At 37.9% G+C, this 22795-nt stretch overlaps 1 protein-coding gene across 3 annotated transcripts in view; it reads right to left on the minus strand.

Moving 5' to 3' along the window:
* Positions 1 to 22795, minus strand: part of EFNA5 (ephrin A5) — a 412066-nt gene that overhangs the window by 229238 nt on the left and 160033 nt on the right. The gene's annotated exons all lie outside the window — the stretch shown is intronic.

Here is a 22795-nt window from a genome sequence, read left to right on the forward strand (position 1 = left end):
ATGAAACGTTAGCAGATTTCTTAACCCACAATGAACCAAATGCTGTATCAGCATAGGCTTCTTGGCTATGTTAAATCATGCATTACCTACAAAAACCTAAGTGAGTACAAATTCCATAGAAGACAAAATTAAAAAACTTGCTCGACCTTTGACTTATGCTTGGCCCACAATGTAGGAAAAGAAGGTCCAGGTCATATCAATGATCGTTCAAATTTTGTATGTAAACATATTAGGGTTTTTTTTCTTTCCTTCTTTCTCTCTCCCTTTTTCTTCCTTCCTTCCTTCCTTTCTTTCTTTCTTTCTCTGTTTTCTTTATTCTATTTCACTGACAGACACATCAAGGCTATTTCCTTGAGTTTGGTTGGTTGGTTGGCTTGCTTTAAGGATTCCAGGTTCTAATTGCAGATATGTAAATACAACAGCTCACAGTGCGCGAGCTTACAACTTCCTTATTTTCTTCAAGGAGGATATGGGTTTGTGCTGCTATAGTCACACTGATTTCCCAACTGGTTCCAAAGATAAATACTGGTGAGTGAGCGGGTCAGGGCTGGGCCAGGCATTTTTAGCCTCAGAAAGGAATTTAGCTAGCTAGTCGATTGTGGCCTGAATCCACATCCTTGACCTGATTAGTAACAAAAAGCACTTTAGCAGCAACCAAGGAATAAATGAACAGGCAAGGTGTAGGTATTTCAAATCACTTTTTTTTTTTAAGATTTTATTTATTTATTTGACACACAGAGAGATCACAAGTAGGCAGAGAGGCAGGCAGAGAGAGGAGGGGAAGCAGGCTCCCTGCTCAGCAGAGAGCCTGATGCAGAGCTCGATCCCAGGACCCCAAGATTATGACCTGAGCTGAAGGCAGAGGCTTAACCCACTGAGCCACCCAGGTACCCCTCAAATCATTTTCTCTGCTAAATTTCATTTAAAGAAACTGACTGGGTAACTGCTTCTGTACTAGCTATGCAACGATTTTGACAACATAGTCATGTAACATTTAACGCAAGTTAGGAACTGGGGAGTTAGGGATGATTAACAGGCATCCTTCAAATATATCTACTATTCTCAGAGATTAACAAAGAATTTCAACATAAAATCTGCATTAAGATCACCATTCAATAGGGAACTTCAAGCTATTCTGTGTTATGGCATATGTTATATACAAGCACCTTCATGCAAATATCTCAGGTTATTAGATGACTAGAACTGTATTTCTCTTGATCGTTTCTGACGTTTCTTTGGAAGTAACTTTTACTGGTAAATACAAAACTCATTTAATTGCAGCTTCCATCCCATGTATAATGAGTGGTATTAGAATAGCTTAATGAGATTGTATACAATCAGGAAAATACATGAATCACTGAAGAATGTCTAATAAGGCCATCTTACTATATATATAGACTCTGGTCTCTTACAACCAGGAGAATCTGTATGTCATCAGAACCTGCATTCACCAATACCCCAAGCAAGCAAAAAAGTTGGCCGGGAACATGAAAATTCTCTTTTCAAAATAGACTTTGAAATATAATTAAAAATAAAATCAAATTTCATCTAAAAGATTTACCTTGAGTGGACCTGAAACCTATTTGGTGGCTATTGTAATTCTAATACACACAATTAGTATTAAAAAGTTATCAAGGGGAGCCTGCTCTTGGTTTCATCAGATCGATGCAAAGAGGAGCTCTCAGGGCAATACACAGAGAAGATCTGGAACAAAGCTGTGAGCAGCTCTCCAACAGAAAGGCCCTAGTTGGGATATTCCTTTCAGTCACTTTATTAATACAGGGGAAGCCTACTTAATGAACTGCTGGGAACAGAAGAAAGCCACTACGAGAATACATTTTCTGTTTACCAGAGTATAAAATCGGCAATAAGATCCCAGAATCCTCTTAGAAGAATAAAACTTAAAGAAAATAACTTTCCGGACATAGAAACTCGGGGGCAAAACAGGGAGCAAAACAAACTGTCCAAATGAAATTTCAGAAAGACTCACTGCTTTGGCAGAAGACACCAAAATCTGCTCCATCATCTCCAGGGATAAAGTCACACAAAAAACGAAAGATCATTTTCCTACAAGACTTGAAACTCTATAACTTCAACCATTTTTCTTTTACAATAAAAAAAAGATGAAGGTAAATAAACCCTTGGAAAAGCTGTGATTTTGTTCATCTTGTTAACTGAGCGATGTAAACTTGAATTATATCACTAAGTTTATTTGGTAGTTATTCATTTCTAAGCATCTCACACTAATAAAAATAAAATCTCAAGTGTTTTATAAAAATAACAGGCCTGGAAAAATTGCTGAGGGTATTTTCTAATATCATGTAAGTTTCTTTTATTTTCATGCCTTTGGGGTTGAAGAAATGGCATGCGAGTTATTAACTGTAATGTGGTCACTGTAATTACTACAACCAATTAAAATAAACAATCTTTAAGATGTTTCAAGTTTCCTAAAAAGGAAGAAAACACTGTAAATCCATTATAAATTGGTGATTGGATGGCACAAAATGACCCTTGCTGTATGAACTTCTGTTCTCTCTCCATTTCTTCCTGACAGATCATGCTTCTGCAGTGAAATAAATTAAAAACAATTTTCACCTGATTGATAGCTTTTTAAACACAGTGCACCTTGAATGAAATCATTTACATCAAGTATTTCGAGAGTTACATTGCTAAGTTAAAAATCAAAGTAATGACCCCAATAAAAGATTCCTGAATCACGAAGCAATTTCAAATACATGAAAAGAGAATGAAAGGCATTATCCTCACTGGATGATAGAGTCCTGATTAAAATCTTCTGACAGGAAAGCAGGCCTTGTAGTCCTAACAACTCTTCCTTTCCACCAAGGTCATCACAAAAAAAAAAAAAAAAAAAAAAATTATCGAATAAAGCCAATCAGAAAAGACCTCCAAATTTTTCAGGGTCTCCAATTCTTTAAGATTTCGAAGGCACCCTGATTGACAGTCGTGTAAAACATAAGGGTAATTAAACTGACATGAAAATCACTACCCTGCATAAATCCTAAAAGCAGTTTATCTAACCTTTTGATCCTTAGAGAACTCATAGTCCTCCTAGCACCTGTTCCTACTGGCCATCCAATGACCTTCATAAAAAGATTAACACCCAACTATCACACCCTGCATAGTTTACACACGTAATCCACATCCCCCACCGCTGCGCTAATTATGCAGATAACGCTTCTTGCTGGAACGGATTCACAGCAACTTCAATCTCCTTCCTCGGCATGAGATAGCACTGGACGGGTCTTCCAGATGGAAGCTTTGCGATGTTCAGATAAAATAAAAATTTTATTTTCTAACTATAAAATACCGGATATTTAACAAATTAACGTGAAGTGGAGAGTGTTAAAATTTCAAGCAGTTTCACAAAATCAGATAATGTTTGAAAGAAGCGCAAATACTATAGAAATTATGTACTGTAAAACCTGCCATTATTTTTCAAGTTGCCACTGAAATATACTGATTAAAAAAATAGTCTAGCCGTAAGTGGAAAACCTTACCTTTCACTGGCTTTCTCCTAGGCAGAAAGGTGTTCAGACCATTTATCATGTGTTCATTTATAATTCTGCCTTATTGTAAAGGCAACACACACACACAGACACACACAATCTTTTGAGTACCTGCAGCTGACTCTAGATAAGGATGTTTTCTGTAGTAAAGATCAATGGTTATTTTAGCTTTCAGGAAAGCCATGTAGATACATTCACGTCAGCTTCCTGTAAGATCCCTAATTGTGTGAATATCCTCTCTCAAAAATCCAGAAGCAACTATTGAATATTTATGTGATACTAAAGCAAGAAAGGCACAAATCCCAGATACATAATCAACAAACCTCATTAGGAAGTTATACTATTATGAACAATATACTTAAATGTTCAAAAAACTCCCTAACAACTTTTTTTTTTAAAAAGCGATACAAAAAACCAGAATGAAACCTTATGTGAAAAGACAGCTCAGCTTTCATTGCTGCTTTTTTTTCCCCCTACATGGGATTTTTCCTTTATCGTGTTCTGTTTTGAATGAAAACAAATTATTTAAGAGCCCCACTATTTTAACGTTGAAAAATACCTACGTGAACTGCCAAGAGAAAATTAGGTATCTACTGGATTTTCATGGAAAAAAGCACTGAGAGAAATAGCCAAGTCTTGCTCCTAAAAAATATTACCACTAACCTCTCTTTCTTCCTCTTTCTTTTTTTTTTTTTTTTTTAATCTTGAAAATGACAAGGTAATCTCAAGTTTTAAGGGTCACCTGACTGGCTTGTAAGACTAACGTGGCTTATTAACTACACTCATCGTGGCACCACTGGAGTCTTAGTTTTTACCATTTTGATATCCCCTCCAGGGTTTCAATCTTCCCTCTTGGAGCTCAATCATGCTCTGTGATGCTCTATTCCTACATGAGGATGCGAGAGAACTTCTATTTAAAAATACATTCGGGGGAGGGGGGTGTCAGGCACAACTGATTGAGAAGGCATTCCATGATGATCCCTATTTTCAGTTAAAATGTGCACTTATGGTTTTGGATTTAACACCCCTGCCTTTGCAGTCAGACAGTCATTTAGCTGGAGTCAATCAAGCGTGTGATTAGAAATAATAACTCACAAGCAATGAATTCAAAAAGATTAGATCTTTGCCGAAACGCACAAGTACAGCATCCCATTATGCATCCTTTCCTCTCTGGTTTCTAGAGAGCAGACTGAAAAAAAAAAAAAAAAAAAAAATCAACCCCCCAAATTGTCTTGCACTCTAAAAGCTGACTTCCCTTAAAATCCGACTAAAAACTCTTCCATCCTGTGATCAGTAACCTCAGTCTGTTGGAGATATAATCAGCATGGGGAGGAGGGGTGTCTCCATCTATCTTTTCTATGCCCCCCAAAGATGCCGTAGGCGACATTTTACACCGAATAGGTCGGAAACTAGACACACCTTATCTTAGTTACAGAGAACAAGAAAGACAGAGCGTGGCTAAAGCTCCGAAGATGGTTAATATCCAAAAGAGCAAAAAATAATTTTCCATTTAAAAATCATTCTTCAAATTATCTGTCACTTCCAGATCAAGTATTTCACTTAAGTAAGGAGTTAGAGAAGTAATTAAAGAAACTATGTTTGGATTTATTAAGCATTATATTGAAACCCATAACCCAAGTTCAATCCAACCTTTCCACACAGCATCTTTGATCAAATCAAAGGATTTAATTTCACTAAGAAAGTTTGGAGAATTAAAGTGAATTATAAGATTTCATAATGTGATGTTTTATCTTTAATCACAGTGCATATAATTCATAGTCAACAGTGCTAATAATGGGTAGAATGATCCCAAAGGGAAAAAGATTGACAAAAATGATGAATCTTTTGCCTTAGACTATAATATAGAGGGGATGGGTAGGTTTGCCTTCCCAGCTATGCTTGGTTTAGGCTGTGGTACACTGACAACACTAACAGAATTCATACAAATGAGGATGGCAGAGAGCAGCCTGGGATTTGACAAATTTCTGCAGATAATTCCCAAGGCTGAATAAACCACATGTGGGTAACTGGGAGCTAAAGCAGTGTAGGAGATTTAGATGAATAAAGTCCACAAACACCCTCTTAAAAAAAAAAATAAAAATAAAAAAGTGAAAAAGCTTGGAGGCTTCTGTGTATTTTTTTAAAACAGGGAAGAAAGAAAAGAGCCACGTTTCGGTTACAAATGGAAAGTATCTTGCCCATTAAGAAACAGCTGAACATGTTGATCAATTCCTGGTACCAATAATGGCTTCTTTACCTAAAGATCCACTATATTCATTCCAAGTTGTGGTTCTAGAAAATACCACTAAGAAAACTTTTAGAGGCCGATTCTTTTTATTCAACAAACAAAATTTAAATTTAAAAAAAAATATTAACTTGTATGAGTTTAGATACTTTGACTCTGAGCACAGCCAGACAATTTCATTCCTCTCCAGGAGCCAAATAAGGGATCAATCTCTATCCCTTTCCCTGATCTTAACATCCAAGGGTGGAAGGCACATCCTTGGTCCTGTGGAGGAATTTCTGACCCACTAGCAATGTCCTTTTATGGAAGGACCACCAAGAGCCACATCTAAAGGATTTTGCACACTGCATCTCTCCAGCTTTATACATAAGGAAAATTCACCCTACCTCAGCAGATACCACTACTGCCTATCCTACCATATCAATACATTTTAATCCACAAGAAAGTGACTCTCTCTCTCTTTTATTCTCTCTCTTTCTCTCTCTCTTTCATGCACACATACACACACAGAAAATACATTTGGCACAGGGTTCCCTATTCCTTCAAACATCAAGGTTAAGGTTCCATTTAAGAAATATTTGTTTAGGGGCGCCTGGGTGGCTCAGTGGGTTAAAGCCTCTGCCTTCGGCTCAGGTCATGGTCCCAGGGTCCCGGGATAGAGCCCTGCATCGGACTCTCTGCTCAGCGGGGAGCCTGCTTCCCTTCCTCTCTCTCTGCCTGTCTCTCTGCCTGCTTGTGATCTCTGTCAAATAAATAAATAAAATCTTTAAAATATATATATATATTTGTTCAGCACACCAGATGCCAGTCACTGCACCAGAAACTGGGAAAATGCTAAAAATCAGTAAAATGGGTTTTCTGCTTTGGGGAACTTTACCCCCTAATCAGAGAAGCCAGTTCCAAGTCATCTCCCAGCACCACAACTTGCCCAGCTGTGATCTGCCGCTCTGGACCTTATGAGAACAAGAGGCAAAGAAAGTAAAATGGAAAGAAAAAAACTCACTATAAAGGCAAATTTATCCCAAAGACAAGAACTTATGCATTTGTTCCTAAGTAAAGAAGAACTGAAAACCACTGCTAAAATTAGTGCCATTCTTCTCTTCTACCATCTCTAGTAGGACTCTGAAACACGTAATGCAGGCGGGGCCCTAAAGAGCTCAGCTGGGGTTTGGAAAAATTCAAATAGAAGTGAAAACAAAATACAGTTGAATTTTCTGCCATAAAGAAAAACATCCATTTAACCTAAGTGTACATATTCAATATTTAGATTAAAAGTCATGCATTTCAAGAAAAAAATACGTATATATTCCCCTACCCACCCTACCCACAATCCTTCCTTCACTCATTAAACAGATTAGCTGACCTCCTACTCTATGCCAACCCCATTTTAGGTACAGTATCTTTATGTGCGTGAAATATATGCAATTCAAAGATTTCATATTTAATCCTGTCAGAAATTTTCCTCTGTCTCTTAAACAAGTAAAAACCACAGAAGGAAAACTTAAAGCTTTCAGTGCTAATTCAAATAAAATCTTGAAGTATTTCAGTTACTTCATATGGGTAAGAAAATGTGTGAGCATGAAATTCATTTTAAACAAAATTCATTATATGAACTTGTGACATTTTCATGCACTGGTATTTTTTCCCTCCATTTCCAAACACTAATTGACAGCACTTGAACACCGTAATTCAGCTTCCGCACGTCATAAGATCCTGGGGACTCTAGCTATATTCCTCAGGCCAGTAGACTGACAAATCAAAAGATAAGAAGTACCTCTCAGCTTGAATCAACTGAAATGTGTCAGAAAATACATTTGGCATAATCTTCAGAAATGTCAAGTTTGGCGATGACAGGATAGGCACAGTCTTCCTGACAGTTTTAGCACACCAAAGTTTCAGAGTCCAAGTTAGAACCAAGAGGGAAAAAACACTTTTGTCTGCTCTTTTGGAGGAAACTACTACATGCAACAAGAGGAAATGTATGACATGCCACTTGAGTCTCTGACAAAAATGTTATAAAATGCCTGACTGCCTAATTAATGAAACATACATCTTGGAAAATGCCCACTAAGATGAAAAGGATTAAGGTATCTTTTAGTATGGCTGCTTATGAAAACCATCCTACTGGCTCTTCACGATGGGCCCAGCTTCATTTCTCTCCAGATTCCCAACGTGACTTGCCAATTGGGTACTTTTACAAACGTGTGCCGAATGAGTGAGGGAACCAACAGCACGTAGCGACAATGTTAAGAAACCAAGACTGAGCTGAGTATATTACATGACATGCCTCTACTGGACCTTGCAGGTCCCCTTGCCTTGCCAGGCCTTTGCCTTGGCAAATAAAAATAAATTCTAAAAGGCAGATGAACACACACGCAGGCGAATTCTAATAGACATCAGGCTCCATTATGATTTCTTTTTTTTTTTTTTAAAGATTTATTTATTTATTTGACAGACAGAGATCACAAGTAGGCAGAGAGGCAGACAGAGAGAGGAGGAAGCAGGCTTCCTGCTGAGCAGAGAGCCCAATGTGGGGCTCAATCCCAGGACCCTGGGACCATGACCTGAGCCGAAGGCAGAGGCTTTATCCCACTGAGCCACCCAGGCGCCCCTCCATTATGATTTCTACATGAGCTGGACTTCCCTCTATCTTTCCTCGCCACCACCATCCCCGCCCCCCAAGATGCACACTTACAAAGTCATATTCTACCAATTGTTGATAAAAGAAGAACAACTTAATCAGTTCTACAGAAGGCACTGCACAGAGCCAAGACCCACGTTTCTACCTCTGGCTATAAAACTCTGACTCCTCCAATTTCCCATTTGTAAAAAGATCTCCAAAAGAAGTCAGCCTGGGGGCACTGCATGGCTGTGGCTGTCTGTAGGAGCACTGTACTCTGACAATCGCAAAGCCCTCTGAGCGTCTCAGATAGGAGGCGCAGAGTGCCTGATTCCCACACATCCCTTCCAAGTAATCTAACAACTCCAGGGCTGTCAACCTGAATCTGATTTTCATTTGTAAATGAAGTTGCACAAATCTGCAACGATAGAGAATATTGACAAAACCTTTACCACTTGGCATCTCTCGTTTTCTAAAAAACAAAACCAAGATTCCCCACTTGGGCAACTCCTAATCGGGCAGGCCATGTTTCATTTACTTTCACCACCAATTCGAAAGCAATCTGTCCATCCTGGCACTGTAAATTACCAAATACTCTAAAATTATTTATTGTAAGCTGATCATATATTTATATATTGATGAATGCTATCTATACACTGAAAAGTTAAAAATCATTTCTTTATTGCCCCTCTATACAATCTCCCAAATGAGAGAGATACCAAGTTAGATAAAAGATATCATAAAAATACACTTTTTTGACTTAATATGTGTCCTGTGTTTCCAGCATGGCTTCACAGTCTTTTTTCTTCTCAAAGGAGCAAAGTCAAATGTACTTTTCACTATACTGGGCAAACATAACATAATGTTACATAACACATCCCGGCAAGTCTCTTATTCCACTATATTCCAAGAGTTAGGTCTTTCAGAATAAATATTCTTCAGTAAATATTTATTGAGCATGAGCTATATGCCCACTACCATGCCTCATTAGGGAAACAGAGTAGGGGAAAACAGACATGGGAAGTCCCTACTATTAACATAGAGGCAAAAAATTAAAGAAAAAGGCACGTAATTACAATATAAAATAATCAGAACAATAATAATTTTGTCTGTAAAACTTTAAGTGCATAGACATAAGAATAACTAGTACAGCCTGAGACCTAAAGAATAAATAAGAACCCAATAATGTGGAGAAGAGGAGTAAGAACATTCCAGATTTGGATCACCATGCTTGAAAGGGGATTAACTTGAAGAGAAAGGAAAGTAATGTGGAATGTCTAGAAAACAGTGAGTAGGAGGGAATGGTAAAACATCGATATGAGAAGATGGGGTTAAAAGGGTAAGTCATTTTCCAGGAAATGTGGAGCAATCAAATGTTTTGGAGCAAAATAAAGATGCGATCCCCCATGTCCACCGCAGCATTTTCTACAGTAGCCAAGACAGCGAACCAACCTAAGTGTCCACTGATGGATGAATGGATAAAGAAAATACGGTGTCCACATACAATGGGGTATTATTCAGCCACAAAACAAAACAAAAAAACACAGATCTTGCCATCTAGAACAACACAGATGGACCTAGAAGGCATTTTGTTAAGTGAAATGAGTCAGAAAAAGATAAATACCATATGCTCTCATGTATATGAGGCTTCTTAAAAAAAAAAAAAAAAAAAAAAAAAAAAAAAAAAAAAAAAAAGCTCATGGATACCTGACAGTTGCGAGAGGCAGGGTAGGGGGTGAGCAAAAGGGGCACAGGAGTTCAAAAGTGCAGGCTTTCAGTAATAAGATAAAGAAGTCCTGGGAATGCAATGTGCAGCCTGCTGACTACAGTTAATGATACGGCAGTATATAATTGAAAGTTGCAAGACTAGAGATTTTTTAAAAAATTTATTTATTTGAAAGAGAGAGAGAGAGAGAGAGAGAGCGCATGCACACACAAGTGGGAGCAAGGGCAAAGGGAGAGCATCTTCAAGCAGACGCCCCCTGGAATGCAGAGCCTGAGGCAAGGCTGGTTCTCATGACCCATGAGATCTGGACCTGAATGGAAACTAAAAGCCAGACGCTTAACCAACAGAGCCACCCAAGCACCCTTAAAAGAATAGATTTTAAAAGTTCTCATCACAAGTAAGAGTTTTGAAACGATTTATGGTGATGGATGATAACCAGACTTACGATGGTGATTATTCTGCAATATATACAAATATTGAATCCTTATGTTGTACACCTGAAACTAATGTAACGTTACATGTCAGTTTTACTTCAGTTAAAAACATACACATACACACATGACAACAAAAAGGAAAGAAAGATGTATCAGATTCATGTTTTTGAAAGATAACCAGACAAGTTAAGCCAGATAGCCTGGCAAAAGATAACGTAAGCAGAAAAAAAAATCCAGCAGAAATGTCTTAGAGGGCAGGAATAAAGACAAGAGACATTAAGAGTCTACCTCAAGCGAGGTTCGGTGTTGAGCTAGCTTCTGCTTCCATCCCTCAAATCACTGGCAAATGCCCTTGCCCCAGGGAGCAGAGTTGGGCTACTCTCTCTCCAAGGGAGGTCACTCCCTCATCACGCTAGGGATGAGTGCCTGAATCAAGGTCAAAAGAAATATTAGTGCCCAAACTTACTACTTCAGTCTTCCCAACCAAAAGAACCCACCTACAACCATGTGGCCTGGCGAAGTCAGGAGTCAACAAAATGTAAAAACTGATTGTGTCTAGAAAGCCAAGGAACACGAAGGTTGAGAACATGTGTGTGGCCCAAACACATGGGCTGGCTGGGCTCCCCTGCCTGACCATGAGGGAGTGACTTCCCATTCTATTTTCTTATCTATCAAGTAGGAGTAACAACTAATTCACTGGTTTGTTATGAGAGTTAAATGAAGATTAAACTAAAAACACTGTAACGAGCATCATCCTCATTAAATTGGGGATAAGAAAGAGGAAGGAGAAGAGGATGTCACAGGTACTATTTGGGGAGATTTGAGTTGATCTTAATAGAAAAGAAAAAAACAAGGTAATGTGAGTTTGGTTTTCGATGAGCTGTTCTTCGAGGGAGGAGAAGTCTGGTATCGCAGACAGGGGAATTTAGATAGGAGATAATAACCTCCTCTTATACCCGATTTTCCCTTGATTTGATATTGTTTCCAGAATTTCTACTGAATCCCTTTATCTCCCAATTTTTAACTGAATGCATGGCTGCCTGAATAAGAACAAACAAAACCCTTCATCTTAGGCCAGCCCCCGCCCCCTTGCAGATAAATGATTAAGTAATGACCGATGTGACACAGCAGATGTATGCACACGGGACTTTTTAGAGACAGAGAACATGCTCCACTTCATTCTTTTTTCTGTCCTGATACCCAGAGGGTGACTCTGATGACCGGAGCTTTAACAGTCTTTGAGAACCATCACGACTGAAACTTACCGAGTATCTCCAGTATGCCACTGTGGTAAGCAAATCATTTCACATTCATTCTCTAATTCAATCCCTATAACAACAGTTGATATTATCATTTTATTTTTCCTTCCTGGAAAACTGACGTGTATGGAGTTTGAGTAATTGACTTAAGAGTCCCACAGGTTAGTAGTTAAGCCCAGCATTGACTAAATCAAGGCAGTTCTAACCAGTGCACAGTCCTGCTAGTATTCAAGCCCAGAACTTTCTAAACCCAAGGTAGTTCTCCTAATCACCATATAGTAGTTCCTCTCCAGGTATGTTTTACTCCCTTTCATTTCATCTAGGAGCACCAGGGAAAGTGCTAACGAGCAGTGAGATAATGGTAGAGGAAAGATGAGTAGGAGGAGGAAGCGGGGGAGGATACTGGTAATATTTAAGGTCAGTTTCCTCTGAAGAACCAGTAGTTAACCTTACTCCTTGGGTTCTAAGATTTGTTCACCAATGAGCCTAACTTAAAATCACTGTCCTTTAGTCATTCCGTAAAGCTACTTAGTAAAGGTTTACACTTACTTTCATGTAAACTTCTCTCTGATCTAGATCCAGAACTGTACCAAGTTCAGATTAAATTCCAAAATATGAACAGAAGCACCGAATCCTCACCTATTTTCAGCTTCCTGGTTCAGAAGTATAAATAAATCATGTGAAATGCACAGAAAAACTCAACTCTTTCCCTCCTAACATTTAATGATAATTTATAGCCCTAGAACATTTGTAAATTTAACAGCCCATCAAAGTGTCTGAGAGCACACCAGTTCTAAGGACTCATTAAGTGACATTAAACATAACTTTCCATGAAGTACTGTACAGCCTGAATGGGTGGGCAGGCTGGTGAACAGCCACCACTACAATAATTTATCATTTGTAATTTTGCCTTATTACTTGCAAAAACATTTGCTAAAGGGAGGGCAGTCACTTACAAAAAAAGTACTTCACGATTTTGTCAATGCTATAAATTACGAAGGCAGGGAAATCCTTTATGATCGTAAGGATGTGCTAATTCTTTCTCTAGCCACCCAAAAATGAAGTTTTCGGTAAAGTCTTACAGGATTTTAAAAATTCATTTCTTCTTCTTCTTTTTTTTTTTTTTAAATTTTACTTATTTATTTGGCAGACAGAGATCGAAAGTAGGCAGAGAGGCAGGCGAGGGGCGGGGGGTGGGGGGAGTAGGCTCCCCGCTGAGCAGAGAGACTGATGTGGAACTCGATCCCAGGACCCCGGGTCATGACCTGAGCTAAAGGCAGAGGCTTTAACCCACTGAGCCACCCAGGCGCCCCCAAAATTCATTTCTTTGAAGAGGGTTGTAATGTTTCCAATGCATCTCCCCCCAATTTTAAAGAACATCAGTAAAATGAAACCAAAAACATGGAGTTTTTTTTTTTCCCCAGTATGCAAGTGGGAGACTCCTAACTTTATCCAACTCCCATCCTTAGAATGGAATTTCTTTTGCTCCAGAAATATCTAAAGAGATAAAGCCTGTAACAGGCCTTTATCCACTATAACTGGATTTTACAATACCACAAACAGCTACCATAATTTTTTCAAGGCATTCATCTTACCTTTAATAAAATAGAACAACAAGAAGTGTTATAAAAGGGAATATTAACTAGAAGCTGACAGTGATCAGAGACTAAATAATAATGACAAAAGCTGGGTCAAAGTTTAGCATTGCCACTTGCGTTAAGAAACACCCTTTACATGTTTTCCTTAAAAGAACCCAACCAGATAACCAGGAACATTATGCAACTTTTATGTTTTTCATTTTTTCACTACTCTATGACTACAGGTTTAACAAAATTCAAAAGAGTTTTAACTATCAGTGCATTAAGCTTAATATAATAATTGTGATGATAGCATAATTTTTACCACTATAAAGTAGATCACTTATCTGGTTAAGCTTAGCTTAAAGACGAGTTTTTTTTTTCCCCCCTTATCTTCTAGACACGTGGTCCCCAAGTCCCAACACAACTGTCTGTATTTCTTTGCCAAAGTCTGCCTATCAGTTTCATTAACTTGGCGGACTAAAAAATTCCCTCCACAAATTTCAACAACTTAGTGGTGAATTTCTGCAGCAGAAAGAGTTCTCCTGTATGAAAGTTAAGTCAGGAGATAATTTCAACTCAAAAGGGCCATCATTTTGAAAATGACCCCACCAAAGTCATGAATAATCTTACCTAACTCATTTATAGTGTTCCCAAACATACTGTGACATCTGTGAGATTCCCAGCGAAATTGGTGGCTGCTAAATGCAATGTATTAGTTATTTACCCTTCAAACTTCCTTTCGGAACATCACTACTTGAGGGGAAAAAATATAGCTTTCACAAAGATTATATTTTATACAGAAATATTCACTTGCCAACCACTGAATATAGTCCCAGACAAACAGTTCAGAGGTAATTACAGTGACTTTTATTGGGTTAATTTTAATGTTTCCATAAACTTTCTGTGCTTAGATCTAGAATGCACAAGGCTGGACCTCACACAATCCAAAATGGGAACATCTAAATACAGCCGACAGATTTATCAACTGAGAGAAGAAAAACTCTCACCAAAACAATTTCCAAACTTCCACTGCTTCAACTAATTTTAAAAATTCTACTTAGAGCTAACAAAGAAGGGAGCTATTTTTTTTTCTTTTTTCCCCTGAATAACCAGTTGACTCAATCAAGTGAATCTGGTTGGTTGTTCTGACCATAGGTAGTTTAGCTGACGTATACTCCAACTTGACAGGTGAGGTGTTTTGAGACTGACTCATGCATTTCCATATCTAGCAACCACCCGTAAGTTAGCATGATTGTGAAGTTCACAATTAGACAATTTCTTCCAACCTATACGTACAAAGCAGAACCAAGACAGGTGAAGAAAATAATCTACAGGGCAGCATGCCTTCTTCTTTTCCTGTCATTAACGCCAATTTATATAAACTACATAATGTGATAATTTGAAGCACTTTGTTCACATCTAAAATTATAATTTTAATTCCTTATTAATTGGTGTTAAGTAAGAATTACCAGATTATTCCAAAGCTAATATTCCATAATAGCAAGCAGACACAGGTTGAGCAGTCATCTAAAATTAGCTTATTCACTGTAAAATAAAGATTGAATGTTAAGGTATAAAATTATTCTAAATCCCCAAACACACCAGAACCAATTGTGAAATTAAATGTGACACTTTCCATAATTCAAACTACAGTACTTGATTTTCGTCTTTCTCCTCAGCTACCTCTAAATTAAATTAATCTTATTGATTATAACTCAGAAATCCCTGCCTTGTTACCATGATTTTTAAATTTTAATAAAATGTACAATTCAGGTGTACATAGCTAAGTTGGTTTTCTTAAATTACAATATAGGAGATTAGGTATAGCCTCAATGAATATCTCAATACTACAGTTTACAAACACAGTGAAAGCCAATCCATGGTTAGCTTAAAACAATTGATAAATTCATACACCACAAGCCTGTTTTTGGTCTACCATGGCAGATGATCACTCATTATTGAAGTAAGATCTTATGAATTGATAGTAGTGTTACATAACTAAGCATTGGCTGCACAGCAGTACTAGAATGAAAAAGTAGCCCGAGTCCAATTTATATATGTTACTGTGCACAAATGATGGTTAGTAACTTTAGTAAAAGCAGAACCACCCAGTTAAAATTCACAGGCTATCCTAAAACAAAACAAAACAAAACAAAAAAACGCAAAAAAAAAACCAGGAGAGTACACAGTATATTTTCTGTGAATTTGCTAATGAGAAATCTATACCATGAACAGCAGCCTTGTTGCCCACCACCTCCCCCGACCCGCCAAAAGCACATATTGGGTGGCTGGTCCTGATAAAACATTTCTCTGGTGTTTACACACATAATCAACAGCCTCAAAGAACACATTTATTAAACTCAGACAGTTTCAGCATTACTTTCAGTGTACTGGGATTTGGATTTGGTTCTGATTTTTTAACTTCAAAGAAAAATATTTCTTAACAGCATTTCCTAGACAATCATAGTTGATGGACCCCTGAAGCCTGTTCTTTACTAAGAACAGAGAGGATCTGGTAGCCCCTTGCCTCACCTCCAAACCATTCCTCCTACCTCCCCAGGCAAAGCTGTGCACCCATTCTTAAGCCGTCCTTATTTGTAAACAGTGCTGAGATGCCTCTCTTCATGGCTAATATTAGATTTTATATAGCATCATCAAATATGCTGTAATGGTTCCTGTTAGGACATTAACTGTTGCTTTTTCCATCGAAGAATAGATGTGTACCCCCTTTCCAGTCTTTTTGTCATAGTAATATTTAGGTGACTTACTTCTAGCTTTTATTTTTTTTCTGTTTAACTTTGGTGAAATTAATATTAAAAGAGTCCTAAAGAGGGATATTAGAGTACCTGGATGAATTGATTTGAGCTCTCATCTCTCTTCTTCCAACTAATGGGGATGAGACATTCATTTTCTCCACATAGTTATAATAATAAATGTTATTAGCCCCTTTATCACCTGAGGAATAGTCACCAAGGGAATGTTTAGCATGCAAATGCCTGTATCAGAGCTACCTTCTGCCTCAACAGAATGCAAGCCAAGGCATCCTTAAATAGTGCCTGGTCATTTACAACACACACCAAAACTAACTGAAGATGCCACATAAGATGAGAACACATTAGCAGCTAAAGAGCATTAAGCCATTGTTTCTGTGTCATAAGTCACCAATTCTCAGCTGTAAATACATTTATACATTTAGGTGTAATGTTTCATTTATCAAATCATGTATTTTACATTATGATGAATTTCAATTTCCATTACCACAATGATGTTTACACAAGCTGCAAACATTTGTTTTTACTACAGAAGAATTTAAGTCCTATTCATTAGCACTGTTCACTGTCAATTTATGAAATACATTTATATTCACCATTGAGCTATACAATACTTAGTTTCAAAATACATGTCATTACTCAATGAGAAGATATTACAGTAAAGCATCAAGATTAACTAGGCTAGATCTACAGTAATCCACCAGTCAAATAATAAAAATGAGTGCTTATTAATTTCTTATAATGTACCACACACGAAACTAAGCACTTCACATACATTAACTCAATGTCATCTGTAAAATAACACTATGAGGTAAGCACTATTCTCATTCCTGTTTTACGGATAGGAAAAAATGATACACCAAGAAGTTAAAGAACTTGCCTAAGACTCCATCGCTAGTAAGTGGCAGATAATTAGTTCTAGAGTTCTAGAGCTTAAATTCTAAAATAAGCCAGCATGTCATGGTGGTTCTTAAGAAGTCTTATTACTAGAATCAAATGTTGTATATCACCAGCTCCAAAAAAACTTTGATTTTAAAAATATACTAGTAGGCTTATTAAGTTATACACATTGTAATACTTTAGAAAGTTCATGTTAGGCATAGTCTCCAAAACGTACTACCATAAAAAATCAAACTCAAATCACCAAGTCACTCAAATAAATACTTTGTATAAACTCAGTACCTCTTGCTCCACTTTCTCAAATCCACTCATGATGAAAAGTTGTCACTAGGTATATACAATATTAAAACTATTTCTTTTTGTTTCCTACTTAGGCTACAAGCTATTCATGGTCTGGAAAAGCAGCTAATCTATACATTATTGAAAAATGCCATACCATATTGTACCCAGAGAACCTTTGATAAATACTAAATATTACACTGACAATGAGTAATGGCAACTGAAAACAAAATTGCAATGTAACTCAACGATGAAATATGATGCTAAAATCAAATGGATGTGAGTCCCATTCAAGCTGTCCCTTAATCTTTTGACGTCTGTGAAGAGAGAAGCCCTTACTTAGGACAAAGGAAGACAGTATTTTTGAGGTCTGGAAAAAATAATGACAACACTCCAGATTAATTATACAATACTGAAAAGTGAATCATGTAGGAACTATGTGCAGAAGGAAGGATGGACAAGCTATCTGATATAATTATTTTCTGATATAATATATTTTCTGCGTATATAGAAGAAAGTGCAGAAGGGCTAGATTATCTAAAAATGCAGGTTGTAGGTCTTCCAAATGATTTTCTTCAAGTCTCCCTTATTTGCCTCTACTGAAGGGAACACAGGTGGAAAGGGAAGAGACATTTTCATTCTGGACCTCTGAACTATTTTTGTACTGTTTAAAAATTACTCTGTACAATTATTACCTATTGCTTTAATAAAAATAAAACTTGGGCTGTCAATCTATACTCAATAAAAAACTGTGATATTTAGCTAATTCTATTACAGTTATTTCTGGAAATTAATAATTAGTAAATAATTCTAAATATTCTGCATCTAAAACAAGAGGCCAGAGGGAAAAGTACAAAATATATACATATATGATTTTTCTAAAGATTTATTTATTTATTTATTTGACAGAGAGAGATCATAAGCAGGTAGAGAGGAAGGCAGAGAGTGAGGAGGAAGCAGGCTCCCTGCTGAGCAGAGAGCCCGATGCGGGACTCGATCCCAGGACCCTGAGATCATGACCTGAGCCGAAGGCAGCGGCCTAACCCACTGAGCCACCCAGGCGCCCCCAAAAATATATTTTAAAAAACACATAAACGCTATACTTTCCATATGTATAGAGTATATGTAAGCATATACATGAATGCATGTACATAGTTATACATTTGTATGTGTATAAGTACACACATACATATAAATTTTGCCTATGGTAAAATTTTTAAGAGAGTGTAGTTGTAGACATGCAGCTCAGTTTTCCTGGACACCAAAAAATCACTATTTTATGTGAAAATGAAAGAACAATTCTTACTATAAAATACCAATGAATATGAAATAAGTAATTCCTATCAAATGTTTACTTGGTACCTACTTTTTTATACAAGTGAAGTATAATTTGGTGATGCTGACATGTACATTCTCTAATTAAAACTGAAGACAAATTTTTACTTACATCCTCTTAAATTATCTCTATAGCACAAAATATTTTAACCATCTTCAATTTAAGAATTGACACAAAGTATTAATTTTCCCCTAGATTTAAAAAAAAAAAAAAAAAGGGAGAGGAAAACTAGAGTCATCAGAAAAACTTTCAAAGCTTTAGCTAAGATCAGATTTCACAAAGTAATACGTTTGGATGTTTTGTGTTTATTTGAAATTTCTTTGTATCACTCAGATTTTCTTCCCTAGTTATAATGGGCTGGGGCCCTGTTCCTAAAGGAAGCAGGGGACCAGCATCTTGAAAGGGATCCCTGAGCCAACTCCCAAGAAGCCTTGGGGAGGCATTGGCCCCATCACCCAGCCTTCCAGCCAGCAGTACCCAGCACGTGGCCCAAAGAAGGACAGACAGGGGGACGTGAAGCACAGCATGGTACCAACAACTGTCTGTCTCATTCGCTCAGGCCCATCTCTTCTCTCTCTTCTTTTCTTTCTCTCCTTTCAAGGGCCTTGTCTTTTTTCCCATCATCCTGTGGCTCTTCCTGTTTTATTCCCGTCTTCCCTTCTCCTCTTGTTCTCATTAGTGAGAACGACTATTTTCACCACTTCCTCCTCCAATGTATTTTTTTTTCTCTCCTGTAACGTATTTCCCACAGTTGCAAACCGTGCCCATCCACAAAAACCTTGACATACTTGCAAAAATGCACAAAATTCAAAATTCTAATATTTGGGGGAAATTCCAGGAGGGAAAAAATACAGATACAGTACATGAGCAAAAATTAGCAAATATTGGATCTTTCCTCTCTTTTCATTACACTTCCAAGCCCCATCTTGTCAACTATCCACTCTTTCCCTCATTTTTTAAAAAGATTTTAGTTTTTTGACAGAGAGAGAGAGTGCGAGCGCACAAGCAGGGGAAGCGACAAAGGAAAAGGGAGAAGCAGACTCCCCACTGAGCAAGGAGACTCCATCCCAGGACCCTGGGATCAGGACCTGAGCCACCCAGGTGCCCCTCCCCCATTTTAAGCACATTATTCTCGATCTTCCTGTTTAGTCCTTCCTTTAGTGTCCTTTCTCCCTGCTCTTTTCTCTCATCATCTTTAATACCCTCATTGGAAAACATCCTTTCACGGTTAGCCAAGTGTTTCACACCCTTCCCCTTCCAATACACACAAAATTTCACCAAATTCTATCCAGAAAACACACTCCTTACCCATCCTCTCCCCCTCTCCTTAGCAAGCTATAGCAGAAAATCCAGAACATGTGTCTCAAATGAACACCCTCCTAGGACAGAAATAACACCACACATATCAAACTTTTTAGCCCACCATAGGAAATCTCCAATATGGGTGTTAAAGGCATCCACTGAAAATATTTTCCAAGTCTATTCATGGATCCAAAAATATTTTATTTAAATTCAGTTTGAAAATTAACAAGTTAATTTGGCCAAGATTCCATTTTAGAATTCACCTCAAAGTTCAGTATTTTATGTCTCTTTCTTTGCCTTGAAATCTGCACTAAATTCATTCTTGTTACAAGTGCACTTTTAGAATATTTTCCATTTCTTGCTTTCCAATAAATGCACACTGAGGTACGGCAAGAAGGAAAAATCCTTTAACAGTCTCAATTAAATTTATTTTTTATGCAGGCTCTCTTTTTAAAGAATTTCTTCCTGCTTTCATTATTTGTAAGTCATTTGTTAATCTCGGTACCAAACAGGCCAAGACTTGAGGTCCTTTTCTGAAGGGAACTCCTCTTCCAAAAACATCATAAATGTGTTTTTCATGATGAATTACATGTAAACCAGCCAGCTCTACTCGGGAGCCAGGACCAACATGCAATTAGGCTGCACAAATCTGATGTGCTCTTTCCACCTTTCCTGTTCCTCTCTGCATGGAAAAAGCAAGAAAGGGAAAATTCCTGACCAGATGCCAAATGAGCCCCAAACTTGGGAGGTGTCTTGGGTGATGGGCAGCGGCCCCGCTCCCGCTCGGCCCAGCCGGTGCAGCCCCCGCGGCCTCTCGGCACTGCTGCGGCACATTACTTCCGCTTTTCTAACTTTTCCACTTCTGAGCACCATCAATTATGCACTAGAATAACAGAGGCCTGGCAAGGCAGTGTAACATAAAGGCCGATTATGATGATAAATGATTTAAACACCTGCGTGCCATGTTCCTTTCACCACTGACAGGAAGCCAGGGGCATGTGATGCACGCCAAAGATTCGAATGCACCAAATGACCAGTTTGGAGAGAGCAGACCGTTCACTCACCGTGAACCTTCCTGTCCACTGTCCGCTGGGAGGAAAGGGGCAAAATAAACGCAGTGTTCACTATGGGACTCACACTTGCAAAAACTGATTAAGAATCAGAAAAGAGGGGCGCCTGGGTGGCTCAGTGGGTTAAAGCCTCTGCCTTTGGCTCTGGTCATGATCCCAGGGTCCTGGGATGGAGCCCCTCATCGTGCTCTCTGATCAGCAGGGAGCCCGCTTGCTCCTCTCTCTCTCTGCCTTCTTGTGATCTCTGTCAAATAAATAAATTTGTAAAATCTTTTTTTAAAAAATCGGAAAAGACACAGATCCCAACAAATGACGTGTGATGTTGGCACTAGACACAGCCCAGCAAGTTCGGGAAACAATACTGGAGATGTATGTGGCATGCTCCATCTTCCAGAGAAAGGGAAACAATGGCAAATACGAAGATTTTAAGAGAAAGGGCACACTGTTTTCATGTACAGTTACTCAAACTTGAATGAACTCAGACCTGGAGTGCTCTTTTTATACGTTTGATGATAAAGTACAGTTTGGGAGCTGGCAGGAAATTAACAGATGTAGAGATTCCTCATCTGACATCTTTTTTTAAAACTACCCTCACCATCTCTCAACTGTGATTCAGAAGCTCTTCAAGTATCCTTATTATCCTTCCTTATTCTATTTTTTAAATTGTAATTTGCTAATTCGCAGCTGAGAAGAAACTTTCATATGTTCAAAAACTGCAAAAGCAAACACGTTTCCTCTCCGCACTGCCTTTGGAAGCTAAAAACTCAGCAGTGTTGCCAGGATCTGAATGCCAAGAGGACACTGCTCCTTATCCACCACAGGCAAACAAAATTGTAAACTGGGTCTTGAACGGTGTACATCTAAACAGACAAAGCAAATTTCAGTCTGAAAAAAAAAAATCAGATAACTACAATATACTGCAATGTTTTCATGCTTAAAAGGGGTCAGAATAATCACAGTAGTCCATGCAAGAGTACAAGGGAAAGAATAAAACCAGGTTCCAGTGAGGATGTTGATAAATCACAAGCTAACCTTAAAATATATGAAATTCCGGAGAACAGCACTTAATTCATGTCAAATGATACTCAACTTCATTTTTGGAATGAGGCTCCCATTATCTAGAAATATTCCAAAATTAATCCTTGGTCTACATGAGAGCTAATATTATATTTCTAAATGCAAATTGATGAAAACTCTAGGGGGAAAAACCATTTTGAACTGTGGTTTCCAGAAGGCTTCAGGTTTAGTCATGTCAAATTAAAGGGGAGCAAAAGCTTCTTAAAATAACATTCTTCTTAAATCACATCCATATGATTTAGCAAATTGATATGGCCAAAGTCAATAAATCATGACGCAGAGCTTTTATTTTAATGTATGAATGCTTTTATTTTATTTTTTGCTTTGAGCCAACTCCTTATAATTTTTAGCCCAAAGTTGGATGTATATTCCTTGTCTAGGCAAAACAAGATATTGCTCACGTCATGGGTTCCTGCTTCTCAATGTCAACCCACCACCAGTGAAAAAAATTATCCCCCAAAGTTCAGCAGGGCATGGAGTTAGCTGCCTCTGGGGTTGTACCAACATGCAAGCCATTAACTGCCTTCCAGTGGGCAGTATTTGAATTTGTAGATTTTCACCACTTTTCACTGTGTAAGTGCTTCTTTTTTCTTAACCCCAGGGATTTCATTTGTGCTGACACATACCAAAGAAGCAATCTCCATGAAAGTATCCTTTTAAGGCAAGCAT

The sequence above is a fragment of the Mustela lutreola genome, chromosome 5 (genome assembly GCF_030435805.1).
Source record: "Mustela lutreola isolate mMusLut2 chromosome 5, mMusLut2.pri, whole genome shotgun sequence".
Taxonomy (NCBI): Eukaryota; Metazoa; Chordata; class Mammalia; order Carnivora; family Mustelidae; genus Mustela; species Mustela lutreola.